The sequence below is a fragment of the Lagopus leucura genome, unplaced genomic scaffold (assembly GCF_019238085.1).
Source record: "Lagopus leucura isolate 7727_CA_CO unplaced genomic scaffold, USGS_WTPT01 Super-Scaffold_100159, whole genome shotgun sequence".
Lineage (NCBI taxonomy): Eukaryota > Metazoa > Chordata > Aves > Galliformes > Phasianidae > Lagopus > Lagopus leucura.
Window position 1 is genome coordinate 29,925,293 of NW_024962335.1, and position 20,588 is coordinate 29,945,880.

A 20,588-nucleotide genomic window follows, 5' to 3' on the forward strand; every position below is an offset into this window, starting at 1 on the left:
AGCCAGGTGACTGTTGGGTCAATGGATCTATGTCCAGGTGAATGAGGTAGCAGTTGGACTTGGTGATCTTTAAGGTTTTTTCCAACCTGAGCAATTCTGTGATTCTATGACTGGTATTTGCCAAGGGTCCATCTTGAGAACCCATCTGCAGAACTACATCCAGGCCTGGGAGGCCCAGCACAATAAATGGGTCAAAGGAAGCCACAAGGATGCCAGAGCACCTCCCCTGAGAGAAAAGGTTGAGAGAGTTGGGCCTGTTCATCCTGAAGAAGAGAAGGCTCTGGGGAGACCTCATTGCAGCCTTCTAGTACTTAAAAGGAGCTTATAATCAAGACATTTTACACAGCAATAGAACAAGGGAGAATGGTTTTAGAGTAAAAGAGATCTCTCAATTCCTAATCGGAATAATTCTTTACACAGAGGGTAGTGAGGCAGTGGCAAAGGCTGCCCAGAGAAGCTGTGGATGCCTCATCCCTGGAGAAAATCAGGGCCAGAGTGGATGGAGCCCTGGGATGCCTGATCTAACAGATGGCAATCCCATCCATAGCAGGGCAGGGTGAACTGGGTTATCTTCAAAGTCCGTTCCAAACCAAGCCATTCTGTGATATGGTGTATGCTTTCTGATTGTTATCTCCAGTAATCTTTTGTCCCAAGTTGTGCTTACAGGTTTCTCCATTCAAAAGTATCCAGCTGAAGAAATCACTGCCTGATGCTGACATATTGCCCCTGTGCAAACTCTGCTCTCTGTCATGGAAATGAAGAAGTCTTCCTTATTCAACTTGCATTTGAAGCCTATTACTTATTTTCAGAGAATCTATTTTTAGTGGCTTTTGAAGCAGCACTCTTAAATTAAATCTTTGTTTTTAAATACTTGACTTTTTTTTTTTTTAAATAAAGGGAAGTCTTATCATGATCTCTGCATCCTTGATTTTGCTGTTCATGGCAGTGCTGAGGCACAGAGGAGATGCTGTTCATCCAAAGAAAAGTCAATAAAAGTACCCTATTGCAGCATTTGATTATCTGCTTTAGATGTGAACATGCACTATATTGGAATTACTTTTAAGTCAAAATGAAGAAATGAGTCATCATTTAGATAGGCTGACATGCTCTTAAGAGATGAAGGGTAGAAAAGAAATAAAAATACAAAGACTTCTGAATTTCCTGTTCATCTTATATGAACAGAGGAAATCCTGACACTGACCAAGTATTTCACAGATTTGAACGCTGCTTTAAATCTCACTCCCGTACAACCTCTCTCTTGTATGAGGTTACAGATGTACAGGCCACTTCAGTGAGAGCAAACTGGACCAAGGGGGAGGCATATACAACCAGTGTCATTGATGTTTCTTTTCATGAAAGCAGCATATAGTGTTTTCCAGCTGCAGGAGAGCAGTGGGAAGAGAGGAATGCCTTGAACTGTTTCAGTATAATAGCTATGGGTGGAACTAGGCCAAAACCCAGTATCTTTGGATCCGAAGCCTTGATTTTGTTTCTCATTTTTCTAATGTAAAGAAGAAAAAAAAAGAACAAAGGTAGCCCATTGCAGACATTTCAGCATTTAAAACCCAGCTCTGATCTTAGAGCCTAACAGTAGCTGGAGTACTTTTTATGCCATAATCACAAGCAATGTATAATTACAGCATACTTGAGGAATGCTTGGCTTTCAAGGCACCTGATAAAGTTTCTCACACAAACTGGAGACACCCCATTACCTTGTGGATGGTTGTATTTGAGACAGCTTAGATCTTCTTTGAGCACAGAGGCATTTCAAAACATTTGGAAGTATAAAAGACAGCCTTATTGGCCTAAGAATGGATCAGACAGAGCCAGAACAGCCTATTTTGACAACACCCGTACACAAGAATTGATTTATTGCTGCTAGTTCTTTGTTTTACTTTGCCTATAGTAAATGCCAAGTACTAGATGATTTCTTGATAGTTAGCTAGCTGTGGGCACTCTTTTTGCCTTTTTTCCCCCATCACAGGAGTTAACTCTTTATGCCATTGTTTGAAACAATCCATTGGTGATGGTGCCATACAGAACAGAATATCAAGCGTCTGATGAAAATTTAAATATACACACACACACACACACACACCCGGAAGGAAAAAGGCCTGACAAAGAGAAATGTGATTTGGTAACAAGAGAAGTCTCGTGAATCACGTAAATTAACTGTATTTGACCGAGATTGTAAAAACGGAACACAGAGCACTCATTGCTGCTCTACCCACTTTATTCAACCTGTTATAGTACAACTAGGGAGCCATGGCTAAATTCCTAACACCTAGTTTTACAGAAGTCTTTCCACTGAAAGCAAACATTTTTCCTGACATGAGACGTGGTCCTGAAAGCAAACATCTCTCGCAGATGATCTTGTGAGGTTATTCCCTGGGCACAGGAATGAGCTCTGCATCATCACTATCCATGCACACACACTCACACTCTGAGATACATACAGGAACAGGGCTCACTTGCCATTTCTTACAGCTCACTTTATAAGAGCTAATATATGTGTTAATTCAAGAATTTAAATAATTGCTGGTTTGCTGTAATAATCTCTTGAATGAAACTCAGAAATAATGAAAACTGAAGTTACTTGTGAATTAATTGTTTAAGTGGAAATTTAGATTAAAGAGGAAGCCTGAGTGCCCTTCAAACTGTGACACAGTACAACAGCTATGTAAATAAATTTCTGAGAGCTGCTCCAAGCCATTCAATTGAAGATAATTTTACTTGTGATAAATTCAAGCCTTCTGAAATAAGTTTTCAGCAGTTTAACAACCAAAGTTGTTCATTCATAGGGCCAAATATGAAAGCTCGACTGAAGCAGAAAGTACAGTGTTTCTTTCTTTGAAAACTTCTATCCAGAATGGATGCTTTATTTGGAGAGTTCAGGAAGTTGAAGCGTTGCCTTCTATCAGCTCACAGCCACAGAGCAAGCACCAGGAAGCACACAAAAATGAACTTACTATTCCCGTGTGGATTGAGTGCCAACAGTTACACCAAGTTTGCTTTCAGCCTTGCAGAACTCACTGCCAGCCCCCGGAGACTTGTTAATTGCGCACTGTCTCCTGGGGTTTCTTTTTTGCTTGGCTGCCTGAAAGCAAAGCCTTCCTCTACAAAGCAAAGAGATAAACACACCTTGTTTGGAATAATAAATAGCCTCGTTTTCAGCTGCCTCTTCTGCTTTTTTTTGTTCAGCCCTATCCCACTCCCAACTATGACCTCTCCAATAGGAAAATCAGTGCACCTGCAGAGCACAGTGTCTAATTGCAGAGCCATCTTTAATACTGCATCACAAGCTGAAAGGCCAACCCTATTACAAGGTGGATAGAGCAGAATTACTAGATAACATTTTGTTTAATTGAACAAATTAGCTTCCTTTGGAAGCTTTGTAATTTAGGACTGCTTAAAAAGCCTTAAGTTGCTATAGTTTTTTTTTTTTTTTCAGTGTTTTTTCTCTCCTATTGAAAAGTTGTGTTGCTTTTGGTTTTGTTTTTTTGTTTTGTGTTCTTTTGTTGTTGTTAGTTGGGTTTTTGTTTGTTTACAATTAAGTACTACTCTTCTGCAAGAAATGCCTCCTTCCACTTAGATACCAGACGTATTACTACGTATGCACAATAAATTGAGGTCTCTGCCACAACCATATGAAAAATTACCAGAGCAGAAAGAAAACTCTTTTTCTTTATTTTAGTCATACAGCTGTCATGAGACCCATTCTTCTTCAACAGTACCCTAGGCCGAGGTCTTCAATCCAGATCTAACATAGCTCTCAGATAGAAAATACCAAAAATAGCAGATAAGGAAAGTCTATACAGATCAACAGGCTTTGGGTAGTTGGCATTGTAGAGAAGCAATCTAGGGAAATCGGGAGGAGCCATCTCGTAAAACATAAAATACCTGATGTGCCTGAGGAATTGGTTATGAAGCAAAAAAACCAGATCATGAAGAGTTTTATTTATATTGATTAAATTGTTTAGAAAATGATGCAATAGGGAAGTACAAGAAATCCTCTTTGAAAGTATTAGCCACCATAATCTTACTTATGACCAGCATATTTTTGTTGAGTTGGATTCTTCAAAAGCCTGTTTGAGTTCTATCAGTCCCAACTGCAAGTTACTGTCCAGTACATTATGGAAGTATTCAACTAGTACAAACGAGTAAGGAGTTTGGGATGCCAAATAGGTAGGAAGCCTTTGAGGTCAAGCACGGGCCTAGATTTGAGGTTCCTGCTAGCCATATTTCAATCTGATTTGAGGCCTGGATGAAGAAAACGCTCTGTATGGATGCATTCTGTAACACAGTGGAAACCAAAGCAATGACAGCAAGGTCCTAAGCTACAGCAAGTAAGGATTTGGTCAAATACAACAGCTGTAGGAATAGAAATAAAAAATATATTAAAAAAAAAAAAAAAAAAACAAGCTGCTTACCTCCTCAAGACCTCAGGTACGCAGGAATCTCCAGCAAAATATCCTTGCCTCCACTGCCAACCCATAAATGAAGTCTGGAAAGGAGAGCTCCTGGCTCCACTCCTTTTTGCCAGTTGGGTACATTGCATGCACCTGAGCTTCCCTGAGTTGGACCTGCCTTCCCACCAGGTGCTCAAGCACTGGTTCAGGCCGTGACTTAGAACTTCTGCCACATGTTCTTAGCTGATTTCTATCATCTCAACCCAATTGTGCCCCAGAAATAAGAGTTAAAATAAGAAGAATTAGAAAAAAAGATTTCATGTATGTATGTGGTATTATAGAAATAATCAAAAATATTACTACACATTTCTATCTCCAGACTGGAAACTTTCCTATTTTACAGGTCCAGAATGCAGTGGGTTGAAAAATAAATCTTGTCAGCTGAATAATGAACAACTAAATTTTAACTGCAACTTATTAAAAAAAACAATAATAAAAACACATAGAAATGCTTGAGCTGCCTTTTCATTTTACAGGCCTTGTGCATTTGCCTCTGTCTGCCACCACACTTCAATATTTGCCATTTTGCTAAAGATATGTCCTGAGTCACAAAGCAGGTACTGCCAAAGAGCCTGCATTAGGTCCATGCCTTTTCCCTTAACAGTTGTTGATTTTATTTTTTTTTTGCTTTCCTTTTACTTTTTTAATTTGTTCTTCATTTTGATGTCTTCCTTAAATACTATAAAAGTCATGCATGTGAATCCTGAAAGACTGAGGCATGCAATTTCACTTCCTCTAATGTCATAGTATTATGATAGGGATAAATGTTGTGCACATTCAAAAAAATCCCATTTCAGTGCTATAAAAAAATTGGATCAGTGAAATAACCTCCTATTTCTCAGTAGCTCTTGAAAGATGCTTTGCATCTTATATTGCTTGAACTTCTGATATTAGATTTTAGCTAACATGTAGGCAACCACAAAGGAGTGCATTAAAAAAGCAGAACCATTACCCTGACTCTGTTCTGTTAGTGTGAAATAAAGAAAAGTTAGCAGCAGAGAAGATAAGCTATCCTACCAATGAGAAGGATTTTGCTTTTTAAGGGCACACAATAATTGCATGTTGTTAACATAGCCTAGGCAAAGAAAGAATTAGAATTAGCTAATAAGAAAAAAATTTTTAAACATATATGAATATGTTTAGCATAGGACTTGGGTAACTGGATGGCACTGTCTCAGTAAACTGCAGTATCATTAAACTGCTGGCTGAAAACAGATGGGAAACATAAAAGTCACACCTGTTATATGACATCAGCAGAGTTAGCACCTCTGTTTCACAACCCTGTCTCCACCTGTGGGAACCGGTATCTATTCTTGCCAGGATCATAAACATACAAAGAGAGGTGATTTCTCACTTGCTGAATGTTTGTTGTTCAGTACCTGCAAGTGCTAAGCAATGGCTGCTCCCAAGACATGTGTCAAGGGGAGGCGACCACACCAGCACAGGATGGATGGATGATCAATCACCCAAGGCTTGGCTAAACAAGTTACGTTTTTCCAAGGAAATTATGCATGTAGAGGCTAAAATATATCTCACATGAAAGAATTGTTGATGTCTATTCATTTCTTAGCACAAAACAATTTGGTGTCTGAGAAGTAGGAGAAAAACATGCTTCCTATGGTAACCAGAGCCTCTAGAAATGCTTTCAACTGTACCTCAGCTGCCTGGGGCTCTTTTGTGGTTATCTGATGCTGCAAAAGAGGAATGGGAGACTAATTCCATGGATGCAGCATAATGGAGCAGTGTCATTCAATAGGAGCCCCCTGTGTGGGACACTGCAAACTCAGACCAGTCAGCAATAGGAGCCTTTACATACAGGGGATGTAAACCATTCAGGGAATGGTTAAGAAATGACTGTGAAAAATTGGCAGTCAAGTGCACATATTTTTTAATGCCAGCAACATGCGTATGGGCTTTGATTCATGTTGCTTGTCTGGCTGCAGTTCCCACTGGTGTGTCCCAGAGTCCACATGGGTTCTCAGTTCAGACTCATCTGCTAACAAGTTTCTTTACACTGTCATCACACACCAGCTTAGCAGTCACAAAGAGGACAACTTATGTTTTCTGACCAAAATCCCAGAACTTGGTGCAGAAGAACACTAGTGTTGCATTCAATGGCTCAGTGTCCAACTGGAGACCACTGAAGTGTGGTAGCCCTTAGGGGTCAGTATTGGGACTGGTACAGTTTAATAAAATTGTAAGTGACATGGACAGTGGGATTGAGCGCAGCCTCAGCAAGGTTGTGGATGGCAGCAAGATGAGTGCTACAGACAGCTTGGTGGCAGGATCCCTAGAGGGCAGAGATTCATACAGAGGGACCTTGCAAGTGTAGAGGAGTGGGCCTGTGCAAATCTTATGAAGATAAACAGGATCAAGCGCAAGTCCATGCACTGGGTCAAGGCAATCTCAAGCATAAAAACAGGCTTGACAGAGAATGGATTTAGAGCACCCCTGCAGAGAAGGACTCTGAGGTGTTGGTTGATGAAAAAAGCAAACCAACATGAGCTTACAGCCCATAAATCCAATCCTACCCTGAGCTGCATCAAAAGATTGGTGGCCAGCAAGGCAAGAGAGGTGATAGCTGCCATCTTCTCTGCCCTTGTGAGGACCCATCTGCAGTACTGCATCCAGGCCTGGATGAAAGATGTAGAGCTGTTGGAGCAGGTCCAGAAGAGGAACACAAGGATACTCAGAGGGCTGGAGAACCTCTCTTGTGAAGAAAGGTGGAGGGTTCTGGGCTTGTTCATCCTGAAGAAGCAAAGACTCTGGGAAGACCTCATTGCAGCCTTCCAGTACCTCAAGTGAGCTTACAGGAAAGCTGGAGAGGGACTACTCATCAGGGATGTGGGACAGGACAAGGGGAATGGTTTTATTCTAAAAGAAGGGAGATTCAGATAAGGTGTTAGGGAGAATTTTTCTTTTACTCAGAAGGTGGTGAGGCACTGGCACAGGCTGCCCAGAGAAGCTGTGGATGCTCCATCCCTGAAGGTCTCCAAGCACAGGTCGGATGGGGCCCTGGGCAACCTGAGCTGGTGGGTGGCAGCCCTGCCTACTGCAAGGAGTTGGAACTTTGTGATCTTAAAGTCTCTCCCAACCCAGACCGTTCTATGATTAGTAACATACAGTAATGTTAACATCAAAAGATATCCCCAGAAATGAAAAGTAGGATTCAAATTAAGGGGAACACCTAGTAAATAAAGGAACCAGCTTATGTGGTTTTAATTAAGTTAAAGATTAATGAGAAAGACCATAAACAGAGAACATAAAGAATCATGCATGATTTGTAATATGTGTGAAATTAGCTGACTGTGTGTTATGTAAAGCTCTGCGGGTAAAATGAACTACTCTTGAGGAGCTCTTGGGTACTTTTAACTAGTAGTAAATCAGCTACATTTCATTATTTCCTGCTGGTGTTCCTACTGGAAATACATTCAACTCATTTTTAAACAAAGTATTTTCTTTACTCAAATGGCAAACAAATCACTGATTAAATGGAGAGATAACACACCCAGATGATTTGCATCAATGTAACTGCACCTCAAGTCCTATAATTATGCATTATAACACCACTGTGAAGGGCTTGAACCAAAATTCCCCTTGCAAACAAAGCCAGAGTTAGTAATTGCTGCAAAATGACGTTACTAATTTATTTTTTAGTATCAACCCCTGAGGGTGGTTGAGATCCCAGAAGATCCTAAGTCTCCAAAACAGTTGTAAATTTAGCTCCCTAGCCTTTCCCATAGTATTTTGAGTTTACTGATTTAATTTTATTTTATTTTTTCTCCAAAAGCAGTGTGCACACAAGCATTTTCAATCCACTACTACAGAAACCAGGGGGCAGATAAGGCAAGAAGCGGAATGATGTCCCCTAAATCTTCATTGCTTGGCCTTCACAGTGAGCTATAACAAACAAGCTGCTGACAACCACACCACTGACGTCAGCACTTGCATCCCAGCTCTGCTGCTGAGATCCACATTACCCCATCTGGCAATGCCATTTCCATGGCCACAAAGGACTTGTCTCTGGGCTTTCTCCCAAGCCCGCTGAAGGTAAGAAGGCAACTCCAAACCTGCACGGAGGAGGCTCTGGGCAGAATAGGCAGGCTGTGGCTGCTCTTTATGTAACAGTTATTAAGGGAGGCATTGCTAGTTATGGCTTGGATTAGAGATAGTAAAGAAGTGAAGCAAGTACAACTTGAAGTGGAAAATAATTTGGCTTGTTGCACTTTTTTTGCAGTGTTTATGTATGAACGTTCAAAAAAGTTTCTTACTGCTGCACATCCTCTAAAAGCACTGTGACAAATAAACAGTCTCACGCTCCAGTGACAATCTTCAATACTGCATTTGAGGAGCCACATTCCAGCCACAGATTTGTTGCCCAGACTATCCAAAACACCAAATCTTAAACATGTTTTGGGAGAGGAAAAAAAAAAAAAAGAAAGAAAGAAATTATACAATTTCTAGAAAAATCTGGAAACAAGAATCCCCTCCAACTTGTACTTTCTTTGGAGATAACATCTGCATTGGTGACAACATGTTAGCTCCATTGGAGACAAATGAGGTTTCTTCCAGTCTTTAGTCAAACAGTTCATGCCAGAGAGCTGCCCTGAAGTGCAGCCAGCTAAACTCTTAAAAGAGGGAAAAATGTCCCTCCAGGCCCCTCAACAGCATGATCCCAAGTGCTCAGTAATGCTCAAAGGGGAGTAGACAAAGTTAGGTGCTGACACCTTTATGCTGTTAAGAGGAAAAAAAAAAAAAAGAAGAGTAAACCAGATAGCAGCCATATTCCGCTGTAGAAACCTAAGGTTTGTCAATACCTCACACAAGGAGGCAATTCTGTCCCCTCCATTCAAAAATGATATATTAGGAATTGAAAAGATTCCCAGAATGTTAACAGTGATAAATAAGGTTTCATTAAAAAAAAAATACCAAGTGCACAAATATTCTCCAAGTTTAAAGACAATAGATATGGACTACAGAAGTCTACCAGGACTACTGTAGGAGTGGCATGCAGAGCTTCTAGGATGTTTCACTGCCTCTGCAAAGGCAACAACTGAGAGGTGCAGAGTGAAGCCACACAAATGAGCCACGCACAGAACAAAGCAACAGTGTGGTCCATCACATAACAGGAAATGCATCTGCTGAGCTCCTCCATAGAGTAGAGTGGGTGGCAGAAGTTTACATAGGCTCAGGGGAAGACCGAAAAAGACCACAGAAACCAACTGAAAATTACTGCAAAGAGAGACACCTTATCCAACTCGTGGATTTCCAAATAGGCTGGAGAAGCATTGGGGGGAAGCATCACTAGAACATGAAATCATAGAATCATCATAGAGTGGCTTGGGAAGGGACCTTGAAGGCCACCTAGTTTCTCCTCTGAAATGGCAGGAGCACCTCCCAATAGATCAGGCTACCCAAAGCCCCATTCAGCCTTGCTTTGATAGCCTTCAGGGATGAAGCATCCACAGTATCTCTCAGCAGCCTGTGCCAGTGCCTCACCACCTTCAGAGTGTAGAATTTATTCCTCATACCTAACCTAAATTTCACCTTTTTTAGTTTAAAACCATTTCCCTTGTCCTGACACAACACTCCTTGGTAGTCAGCTTTCTTGTAAGCTCACTTGAGGTACTGGAAGACTGCAATGAGGTCTTCCCAGAGCCTTTGCTTCTCCAGGGTGAACAAGCCCAGAACCCTCCACCTTTCTTCACAAGAGAGGTTCTCCAGCCCTTTGAGTATCCTTGTGTTCCTCTTCTGGACCCGCTCCAACAGCTCTACATCTTTCTTGTGCTGGAAGCCCCAGGCCTGGATGCAGTACTGCAGATGGGTCCTCACAAGGGCAGAGAAGAGAGGGGCTATCACCTTCCTCGCCCTATTTTCCAGATTTATTTTTACATAGTCCAGTTGTCTTTCTGGGCTGCAAGAGCACATTGCTGGCTCACCTCTATCTCTTCATCCACCAGGACCACCACGTCCTTCTCTGCAGGACTCCTCTCAATTAGTTCTCTTTCCAGTCTGTATTTATATTTGGGACTATCCTGACTCAAGCACTTTGCACTTAGACTCGTTGAACCATATTAGGTTCACATGGGACCACTTCTCCAGCTTGTCTAGATCTCTTTGGATGGCATCTCTTCCTTTTATTGTACCAACTGCACCACTCAGCTTGGTGTTGTCCACAGACTTGCTGAGGCTGCACTCAGTCTCACAGTCTAGGTCATTGATAAATGAAGGATGTCCCCTAAATCCTCATTGGAGTCCCAGGACGGACTCCTAGGAGACACTTCTCATCTTATGCAAGGTGTTGTCCTATCCCTAGTACTGGATCCAGCAAATGCTGGAGTAGTTTCATCATTCCTGTAACTCAACAAGTAAGAAATAAAGTAGTACCAGAGGCTGCAGTCCAACAGGTACTGGACCAAACCTAAAACCTCAGATGCGGCATGGGAAGAACTGCCTCATGAATTTAAAACAAATCTGTGAAAGCACAGCAACTGAACCAGTCCCACCACAACCACCACTTGGAAATCTCAGTGAGACAACACTTTCCTTCATGCTTGAGTTGGAATTTAGTTGGAGCAAAGATTGAAGTACCTAATTTCTTGCTGCTTGAATAAAGAGAAACACTGCTGATATCCTGGCAAGGCAAGTTTCCCTGCCCTGTGTGCTACGTCACAGGAACTAGCTGTAGAGACAAGATGTTCTCTGTAATTACCTAGGAACATCTCTTGTTTACTTTGGTTGAAACTCCAGCAATGTTCCACCCCTGCATGTGGAGCACGGAGTGCACCTTTATTTTACCTGTACTAGCAAAAACACATACATAGATGAAAGATCAAGAGATTACAAAGCAGAAGTTTTTTTCAGTATTCTGGTCATAGGTATTTGGGAGCAAGGATGTGCATAGACAGGTCTGGTTTCAAGAACTGCTACATGCTGCTGCATCATTTTCAGAGTCATTTTCTCATCTATCTGCAGCATTTGAATTAGCTGAGCTGCACACAGTCATTTGTTGAACTACTTTATATCCAGCTATCCCAAGGCGATCACTGAACCTCCAGTTTTGGTTTGAGATGGCACATGTTCACAATTCATGGCACCTGCCCAGCAGCAGTCTGGCCCAGTGAAAGCACTCCCATTTATATCCCAGCCACCTCAAAGAAGAAAATCCACTTTTTGTTTTAATAAAGAAGCATCTAAAAATTGCTTGTGGGATTTTTGGGAACTCTCCAGATGTGCTAAAGGCTGAGGAGAAAGTGGAATGGTGCTGCTTGCTTTCTTTGCACATGTGCCTGGCCCACTCCAGCCCTGCAGTTCCATTAGCCCTTCCATCTCTGGATTTAGTTGCTTCAGTTCTGGGCAGCCCTCACATCCCCCATGTCTGAATGCAAGAGGAAGGGGCGTCTCTCACATGCTCACACTCTACTTTATGTTGTGAGGCAAAACTGCCACGCTTGTCCTTTCTCATGGAAGGTGCTCTGCTAATACTGAGACACCCTTGTTTTCTTTTTAATGCAAATTATAGAAGCATAGCTACAGTTTAATTAAATAAACTGTGTCATTCAATACCAAAAGCAGAGGTGGCAAAAAAAAAAAAAAAAAGCAATGCTGAAGCCCTTCTTAACCTGCCTGTGTTTAGAACAAAATTCTGTAGAAGCACAAGGGTCTTTTTAAAAAGATATTTTATGATGTTGAAAACAGTAGCTTAATTTTACAAGGCATTTTGTTCCCCACGTTCAGAATAAAATGTACAGAAATACAGACTAGGGCTGCAGCTTCTGCAGGTGTGCCTTCTGTCACTCCGCTGTATGATTTTTCCTTTCTCAGTCTGCTTTCCTGATGCTTTCTGAATGTGGTTTCTGCTGTGTTATCACTTCTCATTTTCCATCTGGTGTGACCCCTGGTGCTTTCCTTCTCCATGCTCTGCTCCTGGTCCTGAGCTTGCACAGGCAAGACCACTAACTGGGCTAATGCAGACAAAAAGATCAGACACATCAGTATTCAAACTGACCTCAACATAGGTAAAAGCAATTTTTCTCTGCTCTGCTAACTATACAATCAATGAAAGGCCATTTTCCCACATCACACTTCATCACAAGAATCTCTGACAACATGAACAACCCAAGAGAAAAAAACAGATCCATTTTTAAAAGCTAAATTCCCTACATTTCACTCTTTTCCAGTAAATCCCAGTTTGGATGCTAGAGTCCAAAAAACATTGGTAGAGAAAAGTCCTCAAGCATAAAACAGGCACAGAGGTGAGAGTGTCTCCCTAAACTCTCAAAATAAAGCTCTTTGTTGGCAGGTGTCAGATACCCAAGGATAAACATCATCTCACTTATTTAACTTCCTGAACTGTAATTTATATACTATAAACGGAGCTGTTTAATCCTCATCTGTATCAGTTTTTAAAAGAATAAATTTAGATCCTCCTTTTCTAAGAGAAGAACCAATATCAAGATATTCAGACTCCGTTCTTCATCAAGGTGAGAAGGTCTGAAGACCACCAAGCACTAAGAAAAGACGTTTCATTTTCAACACGGCATCTAAGGCAACTCTTATGTTTTTTATTGAGGGAGCATATCCAACGCCTTGCAATCTGCTTTCTTTGTCAAGGGTAATCCTATGTGAGAGCAACATTAATATTTGTTTTTTCCTTTCTGTGAGAGAGGGATACTTTACACAGGAGTGCACCACAGAATTTTTTATTTTTTAAAATATACACTCCAAAGCTGACATTACTGTTGTGATCCCAGGACTTAATCTGATTTTGTGCTATTATTAGAAAAAAATGAGATATTCACAGTGCAGATGGAACATTCCCAACAGGAGCATAAACTGCTTCCCCAATCCTCATACCATGAGACTATTGGACAATCGTACTTCTTCCATATGGTATTCTGATGATAGCTCTCCTTATTGCCATATTGGGCTGTTTTTAGGGTATGAGCACCTGGTAGCAAAAATAAATGTTTGTGTTGCTCTCATCACCAAGTAGAATATTAAAGCGATGAAGCTTAAAGAAAAATAATAATAATAATACTTCCAGTAGAAATACAAGACATTCCGTGACATACACATCAAACACTTGTAGCCACCCGCGTCCAATGCCACTTCACAGCACCTTCAGGTTTGCTATAAAAATACTCTGAGGGAGAGGACAAAGAAAGTTATCAGCAGGAATTCTGTTAATTGTCACCAAAAGCCTTTAGCTAAATCATTTCCTGTCCTCTGAATCCAGCTGCAAGCACTTGCCAGCAAGAAGGCGGCCACGTAATCGCGTGGCCCAGTCCCTCTCTGTGAGACAAACAGAGGAAACTACATCCTATCATAAATCTGTCAGTCATGTACCAAATGGGTATCATGAGGGCTGGGCTTTTCCCCCTCTAATTATCACTTGGCACACAGAAGCAGGGTTTGATATACTATTTGTGTCGTAGGCTTTTTTGACAGCCTAATCCCACAGATTCAACCTCTGACAGACCTGGTGCCAGAGCAATGAAGCAGATCCCTCAGTTGGGAGATCAGAGGGAGTTGAGGAGACCTGCATGTGTTACTGCCCTCCATCCCCCCCTCCCCCCACTGATCTGCAAGGCTAGCTTATAACAAGAGACTGAGAGCACTGCCCTTCTTTCAGTGCTTTCAGCAGATGAGCTCAAGATAGAAGATAAATATGAAGTTAATTTATTTAATGCAATCTGATAGTCAGTGTTTTGACACGTCTGGGCATATTCAGGAACTAGATAGGTGGGTAGAAACAAAATAGCAAAGAAAACATCCACCAGCTTTAGTAAAAGAAGAATCATACCCAGGCTTTTTCAGAAGTAACTATATGCAGAAAGGAACATCAACATCTACCCATCAACCTGGTGCTTGGGTACAGACAGACAAGCACAGTCATGGAGTCAAGGAGTTCTGTGTAGGTCATAGGGCAGGCATGGGGATCAGAAGGGAAACAGAGACACAAAGAAGTAAATAGCAGGAGATAAAAAAGAGTTTGGGAATTTGAGGAAGTAGGGGCATCTGAAGGGCAGGTTGGCATGTGGGTAGGGTGGTCCATGAAGAGCAGGCCAAAGCAGGCAGCAAGATATGAGGAAAGCCCATAGCTGGAAGGAGGCCTTCAGATATGCAGTTTGGATGCTGAGAGCTGCCAGAAAGGCCAAGATTGATAGTCAGGGTCTAAATGATCACCCAACAACAGCCACTCAAATATAACTGACGTATTTTGGCCATTCTTGCCAGGGCAGTCCTAGCAAAAACAAGGGCCTGTGATGGAGACAGAATTATAGCCTGCCTCTGGTAGCTCCAGATCCAAAACACAGCCAGGAAGGCACCATGGTTCTTTCATTGTTCATTCTCATCCTTCTTTCAGCAGGGAACATCATCTCAGTTGCTGTGGTAACAAAAAGTGGTAACTGCTGGAGTAACAAACATCATGTATGTAAATTCAAGTATCCAGGCACAACAGACCAGAGGAAACAAACAAACAAATAAACAACAACAAAAACCAGCATACCAATAACAAAAGTAGACCAAGTGCGAGGTCCTGCACTTTGGGACAAGCTACAGGCTTGGGGCAGATGGCTGGAAATCTGTACACCAGAAAAAGATCTGGGTGTGTTAGTCGACAGCTGGCTGAACATGAGCCCGCAGTGTGTCCAGGTGGCCAAGGCCAATGGCATCCTGGCTTGTATCATACATAGTGCAACCGGCAGGAGCAGGGAAGTAATTGTACCTCTGTACTCAGTTCTGGAGTGGTCTGACCACACCTCGATTACTGTGGTCAGTTTCAGGCCCCCCACTACATGAAAAACAGTCAAACAGGATGCCCAGGGAAGTGGTGGAGTCACAATCCCTGGAGGCGTTTGAGAAAAGTGGAGATGTGGCACTGAGGAACATGGCTTAATGAGCATGGTGGTGATAGGTTAATGGTAGGACTTGGTGATCCTAAAGGTCTTTTCCAACTTTAATTATTACATGAAAAACAGGCAGACAGATAAACTATCATTTACAAAAATGAGAGTCTGAAGTAAGGCTCCTAGATACTTTTTTAAATAAATAATTTTGTTTCCAGAAGCATCACAAGGAAACAGTTTTAACTTTTCCTGAAAAGCTTACCTACTTCATCTGATGTCTTATCAGAACATCAACTCTGCTGTTGAGATGAGGCTTTGGAAATTCAGGTCACCAAACAGTTTTTTTTATAAGAGCAATTACTAAGCACAGATATAGGCTTTCAGGCATTATTTCATTTCAGGGAAGAGGGAGTAAATTAAAACGTTTTGTTTCTCTTCCTAACCCTCAGCTTCATCACTATTTCTAGTCTGAGAGTTATGCTTATTGTGCTGCTCTTTCAGCAAGAGCACAGTGTAGACAAAGGTCGCAGAATTCTTGTTGGCCTTTTACATCCAAAGAATAAAAACAAAACAAAAAAAAAGCCTACACCAAGAAACAGAGATCTCTTACAGGAGAGTGAGGAGTGTGTCAGAGCCATTGTGCAATACTGCACGGCATTGACAGAGCATGCACAGTCCTTTCCTTCCCCCGGCATATTCGGCTCCAGCACCCACACTTTCCTTAGCATTAAATTCACCTCAAACCTCAAGAGCTTCAATAAAGACCCTTGCATGTCTCAGCATGAGTCATGAACATACTTTGCTGGGTCTTGTAGCAAGTCTCAATCCATACTAAAATGTAGCAACTTGTTTTTCTTTAAGTTGTGGTATATTTAGTATGTAGGGCTTGTATTCGATCACTGATGAAGCCAGGGCTTTTGATAAGTCATATGATTCTTCAAAGATAAGGAAGCAGACTCCTGGCTGACTGGCTTTATAGAGGTCTCAATATCTCTGCAATTACTGGCACGATCATGCACAAGAATGACACTTTTCCTGACTTGTGGTTCTCTGAGCAATTCTTAGTTTAAACTGCAACAAGAAAAAAACTGGCATAAATCCAGAAAGTGAGGCAGAGAAAGGGGGAGAGGCAGAAACTGAATCCTGTAGATAGCTCTGGGTCAATCCAATTGAGAGGAAGCTGTCGATATTGCCATCAAATCAAGAATAAAAACAAATACTATTTCTGCTGTAACTGAAAACCAAGGCAGCCATGTTCAGTTCCATCTGGCTCCTTGCTGCCTGTCCCCACAGACGTGGCAGAAGATGAAGCTGAGATCATTGAGAGAGAAGAAAGGGAAGTAAAGAAAAACCTGAGGGAAGCCAGATTCCATTTGTTTCGTTGCTCATAGAGCAATTTGTTTAGGTAATTGCCAAAGTAAAACAAACATAGAAAGAAAAACATCTGGGAGGAAAAATTGGTAGGAATGATCTGGCTGTACATTTGCTTCCTATTCCCCATCAGTCAACAGCCTCTCACTATCTGCAATGTGAGAAAAGCAGAGGGGGAAGGTTGCTTTAGGGCTTTTTTGATAGTTTTGGGACTCAATTTAAACAACAAACATAGAGGAAGGAGAGCAGATAGACCAGTTGCCTGTTTTTCAATGCCTTTGAAACAACCAAAGGGTTAATGAAGAACATCATGGTCTGTAAACCCAGCACTGGCACGGGCATCAGACTGGCACTGGCACCACTGCTGTTTCCTTTGTATCTTTCCCTTAACTTCCCAGCAGGGCTAAATTAACAGACCCTATGAGAAAGACCCACCTCTGATCATAAGGGAATTAGATTTTCCTTCTTTCCGGCAAAGCAGATAGGAACCATCAAATGTAAAAAAAGCAATGAGCAATGGCAACAGCATCTGCATTTATGGAGGACAATACAGGGGCAGTGCTAGAATTAATAGCATTTTATGCCAAATTCAGGGCTGGTGCCAGGGGAAGGGAGCTCTGTCCCAGACTGTTACATCTGCTGGGAGTAAAGCTAAATGGAGCCCATTGAGCATGATGAAAACATTATGAGGTTATTACAACAACTTGTTTGAAAATGTGCAGCGGGAAGCCAGCAACGCCAGATGAATACAAAACCCGAGCCCAGGAGCAGTGTCAGGCAGCATAAATAAAGTTTTGTCCTCATGTCCATTATGAACCTCGTGTTTGTTGTTTGGGACATAACCCATTCCCTTTAAAAAAAAAGGAACTTAACCAGAGGGCTGGAACTTGGCAGGCCAGCCCCATCCTGCTGCAGTGTTTGTGCAAACCTCAGCTCTGCTCAGACTGCTGCAACTGACAGGAGAAGGGCAGAGGGGAAAAAAAAAAAGAAAAAAAAAAAAAAAGAAAAAAAAAAAAAAGAGTGGTAATTAGCCAAAAGGTTTCAGCTCCATTTGCCACAAAGGATGGTTAGAAAAACACCAGATGATGCAACTTCTGAAGTCCCCTTTGAAGTGCTGGCCCACGCTTGTTATCAGCAGCTAGAGAGAGATGCAAAGAGCTTCACAAACTTTCAGGTCTCACAATGAATGGAACAGAAGGGTAAGGCCTAAAGTCCTGAGTAATGGGCAGCTCCTTCTGCCTCTCTGCCTATGGAGAACAGCAACACAAAGCCGAGCTACAACACAGCACTTCCAGCCAAGGCAATCAAATGGACTTTTCCCTATTAAATAGCTAGTATCTTCAAAAAGGCCCAAATTTCATGATCTTTTCAAAGTTTATGAATAGACAATGGTTCATCCTAAAAACAGAAGCTTTGCAATTAATTTTTTTCTTCCATTTTCAAAGAATTTGAAATGAAAGAAAAAAAATTTAAAAAATGACACTTTGTACAATGAAACCACTGAAGCACATTCTTTCTTCTCGCCTTTTCAACTCTCCCCAGGAAAAAATCTAAGATGAATTGGTGAGGGCTTGTCTGAGCAGGAAGCATTTATCTGCTCAATACACAGCTGTAACCATGTCGGTGCCTGAGCTTTTTTCCTGCAGCCTCTTCCAGCTCAGCTAAACAGTTTTCAATATTATAAGCTAAGCCTTATAGAAGAAAAACATAATTTTCTTAATAAAAAAAAGAAAAAAGAAAAATGCTTGTAGCAAACCAAGGGCATTCACATGGGTCGTTAAAACCAAATTTAACACCAGAACACATTCATGCCTTGGCTTTCATGTCTAAACTTTCCCACAGAGACAATTTCTCAGAGGAAACACAGGGGGTGGGAGGGAAGTGAGGTGGGAAATGAAGATACTTTCCCAGTGCGGGGCAGAATGGGAACCAGAAGCAAGTAGGGACAAGGCCTGAAAAGCATTCCATCAGATGCTGTTTTCCTTTATCTTTTCCACTCCTTCCCCCATTCACTTTGCAATAAGAAGAAAAGGATGGAAACCGGAGGCAGAAACCCATAGATGAACACCAGCATATTTAAAAATTACACGGATTTTTTGTTTTTCATTGTTATATTGTTGTTATTTTTTTGTTTTGAATTTTGAAGAAAAGACCTGTAATTTCTACTACAGATATCAAAATCTGACTTTCTCCATTGCATGCATTGAGTCACACTGGACATTTGCCATTTGGTCCCACTGAATACACAGATGGGAACACAGCCCCTTGGTGACAGCACGAGATGTCCTCCAGACTGAACACCTTGGATGGCTGTGTCTCTGAACAGAGGAACGTGGTGGGCTCTGCCCATTTCATAAAGGCCAGGTAAAATAAACATTTCTTGGAAATCAGTGCCTCGTGCCCTAGAGGTCTTTTCCCCTGGATAGAAGGTGTGTGTTACCAGGACTGCCAGGTCTGTCACACAAGGCCCAGCACTGTAAACTTGTAGGAATATGCAGAGTATTATATATGCATATGCAAATATGCAGGCTCATTTTTTTTCCCACCTTGTGCATTTGTGTCTTCTCTAACACCCAGTTACCAGCTTTCTGTCTTCCAGAAATAGACAATTCCATCGCCGCTGAAACTAAGGCAACAGCAGCAGTCAAAACACAGTCAGGAACATCTCCCATATTTTGCAAAAGATTTATGTGCTGACAGCCACTGTGAAGGCATATTGCTCCTTGCTGATCGGCAACTCAAACACAAGAACCTTTCCTGGGAACATGGTGGAGTTTAAAGAGAGAAGTTTGAAAACCACTATACTGGCTTCAGACATTCAAACCAGTAATGGGTTTGGACTAAGAGAGCTCAAATACTCTGTCACCCCCTGTTTTCTGAATTTCGAGGGGCACTCAGAAAATGATGTTCCAGTCTTTCCTAGGCCCATCTGGAGCACTGCATCCAGGTCTGGGGCCCCCAGTACAGGAAGGATGTGGAGCTCTTGGAGCGGGCCCAGAGGAGGGCCACTAAGATGATCAGGGGGCTGGAGCACCTCTCCTATAAGGAAAGGTTGAGGGAACTGGGCTTGTTCAGCTTGGAGAAGAGAAGGCTCTGGGGAGACCTCACTGTGGGCTTCCAATACTTGAAAGGAATGTATAAACAGGACGGGGAATGACTGTTTACGTGGAAATAGTGATAGGATAAGGGAGAGTTGTTTTAAACTAAGACAGGGAAGGTTTAGGTTAGATATTAGGAGGAAGTTTTTCACACAGAGGGTGGCGACACACTGGAACAGGTTGCCCAAGGAGGCTGTGGATGCCCCATCCCTGGAGGCATTCAAGGCCAGGCTGGATGTGGCTCTGGGCAGCCTGGTCTGGTGGTTGGCAACCCTGCACATATCTTCTCTCTTTGTTGATAACACATTTTCTTCCTCAAAAAAAAAACAAAAACAAACAGACAGACAGAGAGCAAGAGATGAGACGGAGAAGCTGGAGAAGAGACAGAAAGGAGTAAGAGAAGCCTGAGAGAACAGAAAGAGGAGTCAGAGAAGTCAGAGATGAACCACAGAATGCACAGAGGATCCATAGTGGAGCCATAGACGAGACAGAGGTGACAGCGAAGCTAAAGAGAAGCTAGAGAGCCATGTGAAAAGTAGAGCAGAGAGGAGCAAAAGGGACACGAGAAGAGCCAGAGAAGTGCCAGAGGAGCCAGAGGGGGAACAGAGCAGAGACAAAGAAGCCTGGGAAGTAAGAGAGGAGACAGAATGGCAGAATGGTAGGGGTTGGAAGGGACCTCTGGAGAACATCAAGTCCAACCACTTCGCTAAAGCTGTTTCTCTACAGCAGGTTGCACAAGGGAGTGAGGGCAGATCTTGAATATCTCCAGAGAAGGAGATTCCATCACCTTTCTGTGC